Raw genomic sequence first — 16,244 nt, forward strand, 5'->3', positions numbered from 1 at the left:
GTTTCTGTAGTGTAGTGGTCATCACGTTCGCCTAACACGCGAAAGGTCCCTAGTTCGAAACTGGGCAGAAACTGCTTTGTTCGTCAACTGCAGCCTTTTACATGGACAAGAACGGAGCTTTCTTGCTTGCTTTCCCATCTGCAAACCTGCCTTCGAATTTGCTTGAAAGAATCTGCTCTCGTAGTGAAATGTAAGGCAACTCCATTTAATTACTGTGTAAAGCATTATAAAGTTTTTCTCCAACCTGGTTCTGATGCATATGCCATTCTGTTTGAGAGTGTCCTTGCCGCGTTCTGATCCTTCCACGAAAAGCAGTACCGCATTTGCATTCCTTGCGCAGGCGGCCCGGTTCAAAGGCAGGGAAGAAGCTGCTGCGCTGGTGTCACAGCGCACCACGGATTCCTGAACTTGTCTGTCTGTCAAATGTACCCCAAAGTCGTCTCTGAAAGGCCTCATTTGGAAGCTGTCTGTCGTTATTCAACGCGCGAGAGTTGGTACCAGATTCCTGAATCATATTTTGGGGCAGTTCGCACGTTAGTGGCTCATTCAATCAGCAACAGCAATGAAATAATTTACACTCTCAGAGGAACCTTTGAACTTGTGCTTTCATAGCGCCGCTAATATTAAGGTGCGCCCCGAGATCTAAGCCATGTTGGAACTGAAACGGAGGAATCGACAGAGAGGCTACAGAATGACATCGCATCCATTTGGTTTTCTTTAAATCACTGACGAGCAGGAAAATGTAAAAGGGGAGAGCGAGTGGGGAAGTGAGGCGGTTGCAGCTCTGGTAAAAGTCCTTCTTTGTGATTCACTCCGCAAACAGAGACTTGAAGGTGACTCAGAGGCGTGTGAGCTCTTCACATCGAGATCAAAAAGCACTCAAGGGCAGTTAGCACCTCTTCCGGAGTGGGGGTGGGGTGAGGTAATTACCTTTTGACTTCTGTTACGATGTTCAGAAACTGCCTTTTCGATTGACTTGAACAGAAACTGCATTTCCAATAAGCACCATGGAAGTTAGCAAAATTTATTGAATCGCTTCTCGTCGATTCCCGCACAGGTTTCCGACTCAGTTGGTATCCACGTGGCTCATGTCCAGGAGTGAACATCTCTGCAGCAAATTGCACGGTTAAAGTAAAAGGCACGGAAAGTGGAATCTCGAACCGGCCCCGAAATCAGAGCATGCTCACAATGTGATGTGTCGTTCTCGGATTGTAATGCGACCTCCGGTTTTAGGGTGGAGAACATTCTTTGGGACCCTTCTTCTGCAAAACAGACACAGTGACTGAATAAATGCTGCACGGTTTGATGTGGAACACGGCCTGCTCAGCTTTGTGCATTTTCCCTGTAGTCAGGTGTGTTTCGTGTTCCGTGTAAACGTGAAAGTCGTCCTGTTTCGAGCAATGTGTGAAATCATTTAGCAAAGCAAGAATCGAAATTGTAGTAATGTCTAGCAGCTCATGGTTATTTGACCGAAGTGTCCAAGTGTCTCTGCTGTCATGATCGCGTTCGCCTCCCGCGCGGAAAATCGCAAACAGCTCTGCTGTTCCAAAGCGATTTGTGCTTTTACTGGAACCGAATGGAGACTATTATTTCATCGCTGTTGTGAAACAAAGTCCTGCGGTGACTCGACTCGTCGTTATTTGGTTTTCTGTCCAATGGGAAAATCGTTCCAATGAATTTCGGTGTCATATGTTATTGAATTTCTCCCATTTCCTTCATTTCCGTCCTGGAGTCATCAGAAGGAAAAGGTAATCTAATCGAGACTGTGAATGGTGAAATTCACTTTTTATGGCCCGTTCTTATGATGTTCTTTCTATCTCTCTTTTCAGCATTGTCTGGAAAGTGGTGGTGCACTAACGCTGCAGTATGTTTGAAAGAGTAGTTTGGAATTGCCCTGTTTTAAGTTGTGAGATTACTTTATGACTCATGCCCTCGGACTGTGACACATTTAGCATTCATGCATCTCTCTGTCTGAACATGCATTCGGCATGCCAGTTTTGTTTGTGTTCCGTGAAAAATGCTTTCTGTTTTGCGATTCGCTCAGCACATTACGAGTTAACAGGGTTTCTGAGGTAACTTCGAGCAGCAAAACTCCTCAATTGAGGTCTGGGAAAATTTCACGGAGTATGGTCAGTCGGGGCAAAATTAAGGAAGTTGTTCGTATCTGCAGTGTTTCACAATACTACCTTTCCCGTGAGCAGTCGAACAGACTAAACGATTGTGCCACAGACTGCGATGGAAAACTCCGCTAAAAAGTAATCCTTTACAGCCAGTGTTAGCAACAAGACGTTATGGGGGTACACGGCGTGGAAACAGATATTTAGGTGTATCTCATCCATGCTCACCACATAACCAAAATTAAACAAGTCCCGTTCCCCAGCATTTGGCCCCAATCCCTCTAAACCCATCCTGTCCAGAAACTCATCCGATTACCTTTGCAATTTTCTGAGTGTAATAGCCTTCTCCACTTCCTCTGGGAGCTCATTCCATACACGCACAACCTTCTGTGTGGGAAATGTGCCTCAGGTCGTTTGTCAATTTCAGCCCACTCACCTTAAACCTATGCTCTCGAGTTTTCAACTCACCCCAATTTGGGTAAAACACAGAAATACTCAGTTTACAACCCTTCCATAAGATCGTATCGCAGCCGTTCCGCTGCAGGGAAAGTCGTCCCAGCTTATTCCACCTCGCCCTACGGTCCAAACATTGACGAAATCATTGTCTATATATTGTCATCAATCTCACGGCGGCCGCGGCTGGTTTCTGTAGTGTAGTGGTCATCACGTTCGCCTAACACGCGAAAGGTCCCTAGTTCGAAACTGGGCAGAAACTGCTTTGTTCGTCAACTGCAGCCTTTTACATGGACAAGAACGGAGCTTTCTTGCTTGCTTTCCCATCTGCAAACCTGCCTTCGAATTTGCTTGAAAGAATCTGCTCTCGTAGTGAAATGTAAGGCAACTCCATTTAATTACTGTGTAAAGCATTATAAAGTTTTTCTCCAACCTGGTTCTGATGCATATGCCATTCTGTTTGAGAGTGTCCTTGCCGCGTTCTGATCCTTCCACGAAAAGCAGTACCGCATTTGCATTCCTTGCGCAGGCGGCCCGGTTCAAAGGCAGGGAAGAAGCTGCTGCGCTGGTGTCACAGCGCACCACGGATTCCTGAACTTGTCTGTCTGTCAAATGTACCCCAAAGTCGTCTCTGAAAGGCCTCATTTGGAAGCTGTCTGTCGTTATTCAACGCGCGAGAGTTGGTACCAGATTCCTGAATCATATTTTGGGGCAGTTCGCACGTTAGTGGCTCATTCAATCAGCAACAGCAATGAAATAATTTACACTCTCAGAGGAACCTTTGAACTTGTGCTTTCATAGCGCCGCTAATATTAAGGTGCGCCCCGAGATCTAAGCCATGTTGGAACTGAAACGGAGGAATCGACAGAGAGGCTACAGAATGACATCGCATCCATTTGGTTTTCTTTAAATCACTGACGAGCAGGAAAATGTAAAAGGGGAGAGCGAGTGGGGAAGTGAGGCGGTTGCAGCTCTGGTAAAAGTCCTTCTTTGTGATTCACTCCGCAAACAGAGACTTGAAGGTGACTCAGAGGCGTGTGAGCTCTTCACATCGAGATCAAAAAGCACTCAAGGGCAGTTAGCACCTCTTCCGGAGTGGGGGTGGGGTGAGGTAATTACCTTTTGACTTCTGTTACGATGTTCAGAAACTGCCTTTTCGATTGACTTGAACAGAAACTGCATTTCCAATAAGCACCATGGAAGTTAGCAAAATTTATTGAATCGCTTCTCGTCGATTCCCGCACAGGTTTCCGACTCAGTTGGTATCCACGTGGCTCATGTCCAGGAGTGAACATCTCTGCAGCAAATTGCACGGTTAAAGTAAAAGGCACGGAAAGTGGCATCTCGAACCGGCCCCGAAATCAGAGCATGCTCACAATGTGATGTGTCGTTCTCGGATTGTAATGCGACCTCTGGTTTTAGGGTGGAGAACATTCTTTGGGACCCTTCTTCTGCAAAACAGACACAGTGACTGAATAAATGCTGCACGGTTTGATGTGGAACACGGCCTGCTCAGCTTTGTGCATTTTCCCTGTAGTCAGGTGTGTTTCGTGTTCCGTGTAAACGTGAAAGTCGTCCTGTTTCGAGCAATGTGTGAAATCATTTAGCAAAGCAAGAATCGAAATTGTAGTAATGTCTAGCAGCTCATGGTTATTTGACCGAAGTGTCCAAGTGTCTCTGCTGTCATGATCGCGTTCGCCTCCCGCGCGGAAAATCGAAAACAGCTCTGCTGTTCCAAAGCGATTTGTGCTTTTACTGGAACCGAATGGAGACTATTATTTCATCGCTGTTGTGAAACAAAGTCCTGCGGTGACTCGACTCGTCGTTATTTGGTTTTCTGTCCAATGGGAAAATCGTTCCAATGAATTTCGGTGTCATATGTTATTGAATTTCTCCCATTTCCTTCATTTCCGTCCTGGAGTCATCAGAAGGAAAAGGTAATCTAATCGAGACTGTGAATGGTGAAATTCACTTTTTATGGCCCGTTCTTATGATGTTCTTTCTATCTCTCTTTTCAGCATTGTCTGGAAAGTGGTGGTGCACTAACGCTGCAGTATGTTTGAAAGAGTAGTTTGGAATTGCCCTGTTTTAAGTTGTGAGATTACTTTATGACTCATGCCCTCGGACTGTGACACATTTAGCATTCATGCATCTCTCTGTCTGAACATGCATTCGGCATGCCAGTTTTGTTTGTGTTCCGTGAAAAATGCTTTCTGTTTTGCGATTCGCTCAGCACATTACGAGTTAACAGGGTTTCTGAGGTAACTTCGAGCAGCAAAACTCCTCAATTGAGGTCTGGGAAAATTTCACGGAGTATGGTCAGTCGGGGCAAAATTAAGGAAGTTGTTCGTATCTGCAGTGTTTCACAATACTACCTTTCCCGTGAGCAGTCGAACAGACTAAACGATTGTGCCACAGACTGCGATGGAAAACTCCGCTAAAAAGTAATCCTTTACAGCCAGTGTTAGCAACAAGACGTTATGGGGGTACACGGCGTGGAAACAGATATTTAGGTGTATCTCATCCATGCTCACCACATAACCAAAATTAAACAAGTCCCGTTCCCCAGCATTTGGCCCCAATCCCTCTAAACCCATCCTGTCCAGAAACTCATCCGATTACCTTTGCAATTTTCTGAGTGTAATAGCCTTCTCCACTTCCTCTGGGAGCTCATTCCATACACGCACAACCTTCTGTGTGGGAAATGTGCCTCAGGTCGTTTGTCAATTTCAGCCCACTCACCTTAAACCTATGCTCTCGAGTTTTCAACTCACCCCAATTTGGGTAAAACACAGAAATACTCAGTTTACAACCCTTCCATAAGATCGTATCGCAGCCGTTCCGCTGCAGGGAAAGTCGTCCCAGCTTATTCCACCTCGCCCTACGGTCCAAACATTGACGAAATCATTGTCTATATATTATCATCAATCTCACGGCGGCCGCGGCTGGTTTCTGTAGTGTAGTGGTCATCACGTTCGCCTAACACGCGAAAGGTCCCTAGTTCGAAACTGGGCAGAAACTGCTTTGTTCGTCAACTGCAGCCTTTTACATGGACAAGAACGGAGCTTTCTTGCTTGCTTTCCCATCTGCAAACCTGCCTTCGAATTTGCTTGAAAGAATCTGCTCTCGTAGTGAAATGTAAGGCAACTCCATTTAATTACTGTGTAAAGCATTATAAAGTTTTTCTCCAACCTGGTTCTGATGCATATGCCATTCTGTTTGAGAGTGTCCTTGCCGCGTTCTGATCCTTCCACGAAAAGCAGTACCGCATTTGCATTCCTTGCGCAGGCGGCCCGGTTCAAAGGCAGGGAAGAAGCTGCTGCGCTGGTGTCACAGCGCACCACGGATTCCTGAACTTGTCTGTCTGTCAAATGTACCCCAAAGTCGTCTCTGAAAGGCCTCATTTGGAAGCTGTCTGTCGTTATTCAACGCGCGAGAGTTGGTACCAGATTCCTGAATCATATTTTGGGGCAGTTCGCACGTTAGTGGCTCATTCAATCAGCAACAGCAATGAAATAATTTACACTCTCAGAGGAACCTTTGAACTTGTGCTTTCATAGCGCCGCTAATATTAAGGTGCGCCCCGAGATCTAAGCCATGTTGGAACTGAAACGGAGGAATCGACAGAGAGGCTACAGAATGACATCGCATCCATTTGGTTTTCTTTAAATCACTGACGAGCAGGAAAATGTAAAAGGGGAGAGCGAGTGGGGAAGTGAGGCGGTTGCAGCTCTGGTAAAAGTCCTTCTTTGTGATTCACTCCGCAAACAGAGACTTGAAGGTGACTCAGAGGCGTGTGAGCTCTTCACATCGAGATCAAAAAGCACTCAAGGGCAGTTAGCACCTCTTCCGGAGTGGGGGTGGGGTGAGGTAATTACCTTTTGACTTCTGTTACTATGTTCAGAAACTGCCTTTTCGATTGACTTGAACAGAAACTGCATTTCCAATAAGCACCATGGAAGTTAGCAAAATTTATTGAATCGCTTCTCGTCGATTCCCGCACAGGTTTCCGACTCAGTTGGTATCCACGTGGCTCATGTCCAGGAGTGAACATCTCTGCAGCAAATTGCACGGTTAAAGTAAAAGGCACGGAAAGTGGCATCCCGAACCGGCCCCGAGATCAGAGCATGCTCACAATGTGATGTGTCGTTCTCGGATTGTAATGCGACCTCCGGTTTTAGGGTGGAGAACATTCTTTGGGACCCTTCTTCTGCAAAACAGACACAGTGACTGAATAAATGCTGCACGGTTTGATGTGGAACACGGCCTGCTCAGCTTTGTGCATTTTCCCTGTAGTCAGGTGTGTTTCGTGTTCCGTGTAAACGTGAAAGTCGTCCTGTTTCGAGCAATGTGTGAAATCATTTAGCAAAGCAAGAATCGAAATTGTAGTAATGTCTAGCAGCTCATGGTTATTTGACCGAAGTGTCCAAGTGTCTCTGCTGTCATGATCGCGTTCGCCTCCCGCGCGGAAAATCGCAAACAGCTCTGCTGTTCCAAAGCGATTTGTGCTTTTACTGGAACCGAATGGAGACTATTATTTCATCGCTGTTGTGAAACAAAGTCCTGCGGTGACTCGACTCGTCGTTATTTGGTTTTCTGTCCAATGGGAAAATCGTTCCAATGAATTTCGGTGTCATATGTTATTGAATTTCTCCCATTTCCTTCATTTCCGTCCTGGAGACATCAGAAGGAAAAGGTAATCTAATCGAGACTGTGAATGGTGAAATTCACTTTTTATGGCCCGTTCTTATGATGTTCTTTCTATCTCTCTTTTCAGCATTGTCTGGAAAGTGGTGGTGCACTAACGCTGCAGTATGTTTGAAAGAGTAGTTTGGAATTGCCCTGTTTTTAGTTGTGAGATTACTTTATGACTCATGCCCTCGGACTGTGACACATTTAGCATTCATGCATCTCTCTGTCTGAAAATGCATTCGGCATGCCAGTTTTGTTTGTGTTCCGTGAAAAATGCTTTCTGTTTTGCGATTCGCTCAGCACATTACGAGTTAACAGGGTTTCTGAGGTAACTTCGAGCAGCAAAACTCCTCAATTGAGGTCTGGGAAAATTTCACGGAGTATGGTCAGTCGGGGCAAAATTAAGGAAGTTGTTCGTATCTGCAGTGTTTCACAATACTACCTTTCCCGTGAGCAGTCGAACAGACTAAACGATTGTGCCACAGACTGCGATGGAAAACTCCGCTAAAAAGTAATCCTTTACAGCCAGTGTTAGCAACAAGACGTTATGGGGGTACACGGCGTGGAAACAGATATTTAGGTGTATCTCATCCATGCTCACCACATAACCAAAATTAAACAAGTCCCGTTCCCCAGCATTTGGCCCCAATCCCTCTAAACCCATCCTGTCCAGAAACTCATCCGATTACCTTTGCAATTTTCTGAGTGTAATAGCCTTCTCCACTTCCTCTGGGAGCTCATTCCATACACGCACAACCTTCTGTGTGGGAAATGTGCCTCAGGTCGTTTGTCAATTTCAGCCCACTCACCTTAAACCTATGCTCTCGAGTTTTCAACTCACCCCAATTTGGGTAAAACACAGAAATACTCAGTTTACAACCCTTCCATAAGATCGTATCGCAGCCGTTCCGCTGCAGGGAAAGTCGTCCTAGCTTATTCCACCTCGCCCTACGGTCCAAACATTGACGAAATCATTGTCTATATATTGTCATCAATCTCACGGCGGCCGCGGCTGGTTTCTGTAGTGTAGTGGTCATCACGTTCGCCTAACACGCGAAAGGTCCCTAGTTCGAAACTGGGCAGAAACTGCTTTGTTCGTCAACTGCAGCCTTTTACATGGACAAGAACGGAGCTTTCTTGCTTGCTTTCCCATCTGCAAACCTGCCTTCGAATTTGCTTGAAAGAATCTGCTCTCGTAGTGAAATGTAAGGCAACTCCATTTAATTACTGTGTAAAGCATTATAAAGTTTTTCTCCAACCTGGTTCTGATGCATATGCCATTCTGTTTGAGAGTGTCCTTGCCGCGTTCTGATCCTTCCACGAAAAGCAGTACCGCATTTGCATTCCTTGCGCAGGCGGCCCGGTTCAAAGGCAGGGAAGAAGCTGCTGCGCTGGTGTCACAGCGCACCACGGATTCCTGAACTTGTCTGTCTGTCAAATGTACCCCAAAGTCGTCTCTGAAAGGCCTCATTTGGAAGCTGTCTGTCGTTATTCAACGCGCGAGAGTTGGTACCAGATTCCTGAATCATATTTTGGGGCAGTTCGCACGTTAGTGGCTCATTCAATCAGCAACAGCAATGAAATAATTTACACTCTCAGAGGAACCTTTGAACTTGTGCTTTCATAGCGCCGCTAATATTAAGGTGCGCCCCGAGATCTAAGCCATGTTGGAACTGAAACGGAGGAATCGACAGAGAGGCTACAGAATGACATCGCATCCATTTGGTTTTCTTTAAATCACTGACGAGCAGGAAAATGTAAAAGGGGAGAGCGAGTGGGGAAGTGAGGCGGTTGCAGCTCTGGTAAAAGTCCTTCTTTGTGATTCACTCCGCAAACAGAGACTTGAAGGTGACTCAGAGGCGTGTGAGCTCTTCACATCGAGATCAAAAAGCACTCAAGGGCAGTTAGCACCTCTTCCGGAGTGGGGGTGGGGTGAGGTAATTACCTTTTGACTTCTGTTACTATGTTCAGAAACTGCCTTTTCGATTGACTTGAACAGAAACTGCATTTCCAATAAGCACCATGGAAGTTAGCAAAATTTATTGAATCGCTTCTCGTCGATTCCCGCACAGGTTTCCGACTCAGTTGGTATCCACGTGGCTCATGTCCAGGAGTGAACATCTCTGCAGCAAATTGCACGGTTAAAGTAAAAGGCACGGAAAGTGGCATCCCGAACCGGCCCCGAGATCAGAGCATGCTCACAATGTGATGTGTCGTTCTCGGATTGTAATGCGACCTCCGGTTTTAGGGTGGAGAACATTCTTTGGGACCCTTCTTCTGCAAAACAGACACAGTGACTGAATAAATGCTGCACGGTTTGATGTGGAACACGGCCTGCTCAGCTTTGTGCATTTTCCCTGTAGTCAGGTGTGTTTCGTGTTCCGTGTAAACGTGAAAGTCGTCCTGTTTCGAGCAATGTGTGAAATCATTTAGCAAAGCAAGAATCGAAATTGTAGTAATGTCTAGCAGCTCATGGTTATTTGACCGAAGTGTCCAAGTGTCTCTGCTGTCATGATCGCGTTCGCCTCCCGCGCGGAAAATCGCAAACAGCTCTGCTGTTCCAAAGCGATTTGTGCTTTTACTGGAACCGAATGGAGACTATTATTTCATCGCTGTTGTGAAACAAAGTCCTGCGGTGACTCGACTCGTCGTTATTTGGTTTTCTGTCCAATGGGAAAATCGTTCCAATGAATTTCGGTGTCATATGTTATTGAATTTCTCCCATTTCCTTCATTTCCGTCCTGGAGACATCAGAAGGAAAAGGTAATCTAATCGAGACTGTGAATGGTGAAATTCACTTTTTATGGCCCGTTCTTATGATGTTCTTTCTATCTCTCTTTTCAGCATTGTCTGGAAAGTGGTGGTGCACTAACGCTGCAGTATGTTTGAAAGAGTAGTTTGGAATTGCCCTGTTTTTAGTTGTGAGATTACTTTATGACTCATGCCCTCGGACTGTGACACATTTAGCATTCATGCATCTCTCTGTCTGAAAATGCATTCGGCATGCCAGTTTTGTTTGTGTTCCGTGAAAAATGCTTTCTGTTTTGCGATTCGCTCAGCACATTACGAGTTAACAGGGTTTCTGAGGTAACTTCGAGCAGCAAAACTCCTCAATTGAGGTCTGGGAAAATTTCACGGAGTATGGTCAGTCGGGGCAAAATTAAGGAAGTTGTTCGTATCTGCAGTGTTTCACAATACTACCTTTCCCGTGAGCAGTCGAACAGACTAAACGATTGTGCCACAGACTGCGATGGAAAACTCCGCTAAAAAGTAATCCTTTACAGCCAGTGTTAGCAACAAGACGTTATGGGGGTACACGGCGTGGAAACAGATATTTAGGTGTATCTCATCCATGCTCACCACATAACCAAAATTAAACAAGTCCCGTTCCCCAGCATTTGGCCCCAATCCCTCTAAACCCATCCTGTCCAGAAACTCATCCGATTACCTTTGCAATTTTCTGAGTGTAATAGCCTTCTCCACTTCCTCTGGGAGCTCATTCCATACACGCACAACCTTCTGTGTGGGAAATGTGCCTCAGGTCGTTTGTCAATTTCAGCCCACTCACCTTAAACCTATGCTCTCGAGTTTTCAACTCACCCCAATTTGGGTAAAACACAGAAATACTCAGTTTACAACCCTTCCATAAGATCGTATCGCAGCCGTTCCGCTGCAGGGAAAGTCGTCCCAGCTTATTCCACCTCGCCCGACGGTCCAAACATTGACGAAATCATTGTCTATATATTGTCATCAATCTCACGGCGGCCGCGGCTGGTTTCTGTAGTGTAGTGGTCATCACGTTCGCCTAACACGCGAAAGGTCCCTAGTTCGAAACTGGGCAGAAACTGCTTTGTTCGTCAACTGCAGCCTTTTACATGGACAAGAACGGAGCTTTCTTGCTTGCTTTCCCATCTGCAAACCTGCCTTCGAATTTGCTTGAAAGAATCTGCTCTCGTAGTGAAATGTAAGGCAACTCCATTTAATTACTGTGTAAAGCATTATAAAGTTTTTCTCCAACCTGGTTCTGATGCATATGCCATTCTGTTTGAGAGTGTCCTTGCCGCGTTCTGATCCTTCCACGAAAAGCAGTACCGCATTTGCATTCCTTGCGCAGGCGGCCCGGTTCAAAGGCAGGGAAGAAGCTGCTGCGCTGGTGTCACAGCGCACCACGGATTCCTGAACTTGTCTGTCTGTCAAATGTACCCCAAAGTCGTCTCTGAAAGGCCTCATTTGGAAGCTGTCTGTCGTTATTCAACGCGCGAGAGTTGGTACCAGATTCCTGAATCATATTTTGGGGCAGTTCGCACGTTAGTGGCTCATTCAATCAGCAACAGCAATGAAATAATTTACACTCTCAGAGGAACCTTTGAACTTGTGCTTTCATAGCGCCGCTAATATTAAGGTGCGCCCCGAGATCTAAGCCATGTTGGAACTGAAACGGAGGAATCGACAGAGAGGCTACAGAATGACATCGCATCCATTTGGTTTTCTTTAAATCACTGACGAGCAGGAAAATGTAAAAGGGGAGAGCGAGTGGGGAAGTGAGGCGGTTGCAGCTCTGGTAAAAGTCCTTCTTTGTGATTCACTCCGCAAACAGAGACTTGAAGGTGACTCAGAGGCGTGTGAGCTCTTCACATCGAGATCAAAAAGCACTCAAGGGCAGTTAGCACCTCTTCCGGAGTGGGGGTGGGGTGAGGTAATTACCTTTTGACTTCTGTTACGATGTTCAGAAACTGCCTTTTCGATTGACTTGAACAGAAACTGCATTTCCAATAAGCACCATGGAAGTTAGCAAAATTTATTGAATCGCTTCTCGTCGATTCCCGCACAGGTTTCCGACTCAGTTGGTATCCACGTGGCTCATGTCCAGGAGTGAACATCTCTGCAGCAAATTGCACGGTTAAAGTAAAAGGCACGGAAAGTGGCATCTCGAACCGGCCCCGAGATCAGAGCATGCTCACAATGTGATGTGTCGTTCTCGGATTGTAATGCGACCTCCGGTTTTAGGGTGGAGAACATTCTTTGGGACCCTTCTTCTGCAAAACAGACACAGTGACTGAATAAATGCTGCACGGTTTGATGTGGAACACGGCCTGCTCAGCTTTGTGCATTTTCCCTGTAGTCAGGTGTGTTTCGTGTTCCGTATAAACGTGAAAGTCGTCCTGTTTCGAGCAATGTGTGAAATCATTTAGCAAAGCAAGAATCGAAATTGTAGTAATGTCTAGCAGCTCATGGTTATTTGACCGAAGTACATAGAACATAGAACATAGAACAATACAGCGCAGTACAGGCCCTTCGGCCCTCGATGTTGCGCCGATCAAAGCCCACCTAACCTACACTAACCCACTATCCTCCATATACCTATCCAATGCCCGCTTAAATACCCATAAAGAGGGAGAGTCCACTACTGCTACTGGCAGGGCATTCCATGATCTTACGACTCGCTGAGTGAAGAACCTACCCCTAACATCAGTCCTATATCTACCCCCCCTTAATTTAAAGCTATGCCCCCTTGTAATAGCTGACTCCATACGCGGAAAAAGGTTCTCACTGTCAACCCTATCTAACCCCCTAATCATCTTGTACACCTCTATCAAATCACCCCTAAACCTTCTTTTCTCCAAAGAAAACAACCCCAAGTGCCTCAGCCTTTCCTCATAGGATCTTCCTACCATACCAGGCAACATCCTGGTAAACCTCCTCTGCACCCGTTCCAGTGCCTCCACATCCTTCCTATAGTATGGCGACCAAAACTGCACACAATATTCCAGAAGCGGCCGCACCAGAGTCTTATACAACTGCAGCATGACCTCAGGACTCCGGAACTCAATTCCTCTACCAATAAAAGCCAGTACGCCATATGCCTTCTTCACTGCACTATTTACCTGGGTGGCAACTTTCAGAGATCTGTGTACATGGACACCAAGATCCCTCTGCTCTTCCACACTACCAAGTAGTCTACCATTAGCCCAGTAATCCATCTTTTTATTACTCTTACCAAAGTGAATCACTTCACACTTAGCTACATTGAACTCCATTTGCCACCTTTCTGCCCAGCTCTGCAGCTTCTCTATATCCCGCTGTAACCTGCCATATCCTTCCTCACTGTCTACAACTCCTCCGACTTTCGTATCATCCGCAAACTTGCTCACCCAACCTTCTAACCCTTCCTCCAGGTCATTTATAAAAATGACAAACAGCAATGGTCCCAGAACAGATCCTTGCGGAACACCACTAGTGACGGCACTCCAAGATGAATCTTTGCCATCAACTACTACCCTCTGTCTTCTTCCAGAGAGCCAATTCCTAATCCAAACCTCCAACTCACCCTCAATGCCATATCTCTGTATTTTCTGCAGTAGCCTACCATGGGGGACCTTATCAAACGCCTTACTAAAATCCATATATACTACATCTACCGCTTTCCCCTCATCTACCTCCTTCGTCACCTTCTCAAAGAATTCAATAAGGTTTGTGAGGCACGACCTGCCCTTCACAAAACCATGCTGACTATCCTTGATCACATCATTCTTATCCAGATGTGCATAAATCCTATCCCTTATAATTCTCTCTAAGACTTTGCCCACAACAGAAGTGAGACTCACTGGCCTATAGTTACTAGGATTATCCCTACTCCCCTTCTTGAACAAGGGAACCACGTTTGCTAGCCTCCAGTCCTCTGGCACTACTCCTGTAGACAAAGAGGTCACAAAAATCAAGGCCAATGGCTCTGCAATCTCCTCCCTTGCTTCCCAGAGAATCCTAGGATAAATGCAATCAGGCCCAGGGGACTTATCTATTTTCACCCTTGCCAGAATTTCCAACACCTCTTCTCTACATATCTCAAAGCCATCCATTCTACTTATTCGTGCCTCAGTATTCATATCGACAACAATGTCCTGTTCCTGAGTGAATACTGACGAAAAGTATTCATTCAGCGCCTCCCCAATCTCTTCAGCCTCCACACGCAACTTCCCATTACTATCCTTGATTGGACCTATTCCTTCCCTAGTCATTCTTTTATTCCTAACATACCTATAGAAAGCCTTAGGGTTTTCCCTAATCCTACCAACTAAGGACCTTTCATGTCCCCTCCTTGCTGCTCTTAGCTCTCTCTTCAGGTCCTTCCGGGCTACCTTATAACTCTCAATCGCCCCTATTGAACCTTCACGCCTCATCTTTACAAAGGCCGCCCTCTTCCATTTAACAAGGGATTCCAACTCCTTATTAAACCACGGCTCCTTCACACGACCCTTTCCTCCCTGCCTGATAGGTACGTACTTATCAAGGACACTCAATAGTTGCTCCTTGAACAAGTTCCACATATCAATTACGCTCTTGCCTTGGAATCTACTTTTCCAATCCACACATCCTAAGTCATGCCTCAACGCATCATAATTTCCCTGCCCCCAGCTATAACTCTTGCCCTGTAGTACACACTTATCCCTCTCCATCACTAGAGTAAAAATCACCGAATTGTGGTCACTGTCCCCAAAGTGCTCACCTACCTCTAGTTCTAATACCTGGCCTGGTTCGTTACCCAGAACCAAATCCAGTATGGCCTCACCTCTTGTTGGCTTATCTACATATTGTGTCAGGAAACTCTCCTGCACACATTGCACAAACACTGACCCATCTAACGAACTTGAGCTATAGCTTTCCCAATCAATATCAGGAAAGTTAAAGTCTCCCATAACAATCACCCTATTACTGTCACTCTTCTCCTGAATCATCTTCGCAATCCTTTCTTCAACGATTCTAGGACTATTAGGAGGCCTGTAAAAGACTCCTAACAGGGTGACCTCACCTCTCCTATTCCTAACCTCAACCCAAACTACCTCAGATGGCAAATCTTCATCCATCTTCCTTTCCACCGCTGTAATACTATCTTTGACAAGCAAAGCCACACCCCCCCCTCTTTTACCCCCACCTCTGACCCTACTAAAACATTTAAACCCTGGAACCTGCAACAGCCAATCCTGTCCCTGATCTAGCCATGTCTCCGTAATAGCCACAACATCGAAGTCCCAGGTACCAACCCACGCTGCGAGTTCACCTACCTTATTTCGTATACTTCTGGCATTAAAGTATATACACTTCAAGCCACTCTTCTGTTTACAGGCACGATCCTTTAAGATTGATACCATATTCCTACCCTCCCTACACTCCAGGTCCTGCACCCTAAAGTTACAGTCTGGGTTCCCATGCCCCTGCAGAGTTAGTTTAAACCCCCCCCAAGAGCACTAGCAAACCTCCCCCCAAGGATACTGGTGCCCCTCAGGTTCAGGTGCAGACCATCCTGTCTATAGAGGTCCCACCTTCCCCAGAAAGAACCCCAGTTATCCAAATACCGAAATCCCTCCCTCCTGCACCATCCCTGTAGCCACGCATTTAACTCTTCTCTCTCCCTATTCCTCGACTCTCTATCACGTGGCACGGGTAACAAACCAGAGACAACAACTCTGTTCGTTCTAACTCTGAGCTTCCAACCTAGCTCCCTAAAAGCCTGTCTAACATCCTCAGCACTCCTACCTATGTCATTGGTGCCAATATGGACCACGACTTCAGGCTGCTCCCCCTCCCCCTTAAGGACCCGGAAAACACGATCAGAGACATCACGTACCCTTGCACCTGGGAGGCAACATACCAAACGTGAGTCTCTCTCGTTCCCACAAAACCGCCTATCTGTGCCCCGAACTATCGAGTCCCCAATTATTATTGCTCTGCTCTTCTCCACCCTTCCCTTCTGAGTAGCAGGGACAGGCTCCGTGCCAGAGGCCTGAGCCCCGTTACTTACCCCTGGTAAGTCGTCCCCCCCACAAGTATCCAAAACGGTATACTTGTTCTTGAGGGGAACGACCACAGGGGGTCCCTGCACTGGCTGCTTCCTCCCAGTCCCCCTCACTGTCACCCATCTATCTGCCATCTTTGGAGTTACTACTTCCCTATAGCTCCGATCTATGACCCCCTCTGCCTCCCGAA

At 46.3% G+C, this 16,244-nt stretch overlaps 5 non-coding genes across 5 annotated transcripts; all 5 read left to right on the forward strand.

Moving 5' to 3' along the window:
- trnav-aac (transfer RNA valine (anticodon AAC)) lies at positions 1-73 on the forward strand. Its single transcript has one exon. It is a non-coding gene; the product is annotated as a tRNA-Val (tRNA).
- A 2,686-nt stretch (positions 74-2,759) lies between these two features.
- On the forward strand, positions 2,760-2,832 carry trnav-aac (transfer RNA valine (anticodon AAC)). Its single transcript has one exon. It is a non-coding gene; the product is annotated as a tRNA-Val (tRNA).
- A 2,686-nt stretch (positions 2,833-5,518) lies between these two features.
- trnav-aac (transfer RNA valine (anticodon AAC)) lies at positions 5,519-5,591 on the forward strand. Its single transcript has one exon. It is a non-coding gene; the product is annotated as a tRNA-Val (tRNA).
- Positions 5,592-8,277: 2,686 nt separating this feature from the next.
- On the forward strand, positions 8,278-8,350 carry trnav-aac (transfer RNA valine (anticodon AAC)). The gene has a single exon. It is a non-coding gene; the product is annotated as a tRNA-Val (tRNA).
- Positions 8,351-11,036: 2,686 nt separating this feature from the next.
- On the forward strand, positions 11,037-11,109 carry trnav-aac (transfer RNA valine (anticodon AAC)). The gene has a single exon. It is a non-coding gene; the product is annotated as a tRNA-Val (tRNA).
- The last annotated feature ends 5,135 nt before the right edge of the window (positions 11,110-16,244 follow it).

The sequence above is a fragment of the Chiloscyllium punctatum genome, chromosome 50, assembly GCF_047496795.1.
Source record: "Chiloscyllium punctatum isolate Juve2018m chromosome 50, sChiPun1.3, whole genome shotgun sequence".
Lineage (NCBI taxonomy): Eukaryota > Metazoa > Chordata > Chondrichthyes > Orectolobiformes > Hemiscylliidae > Chiloscyllium > Chiloscyllium punctatum.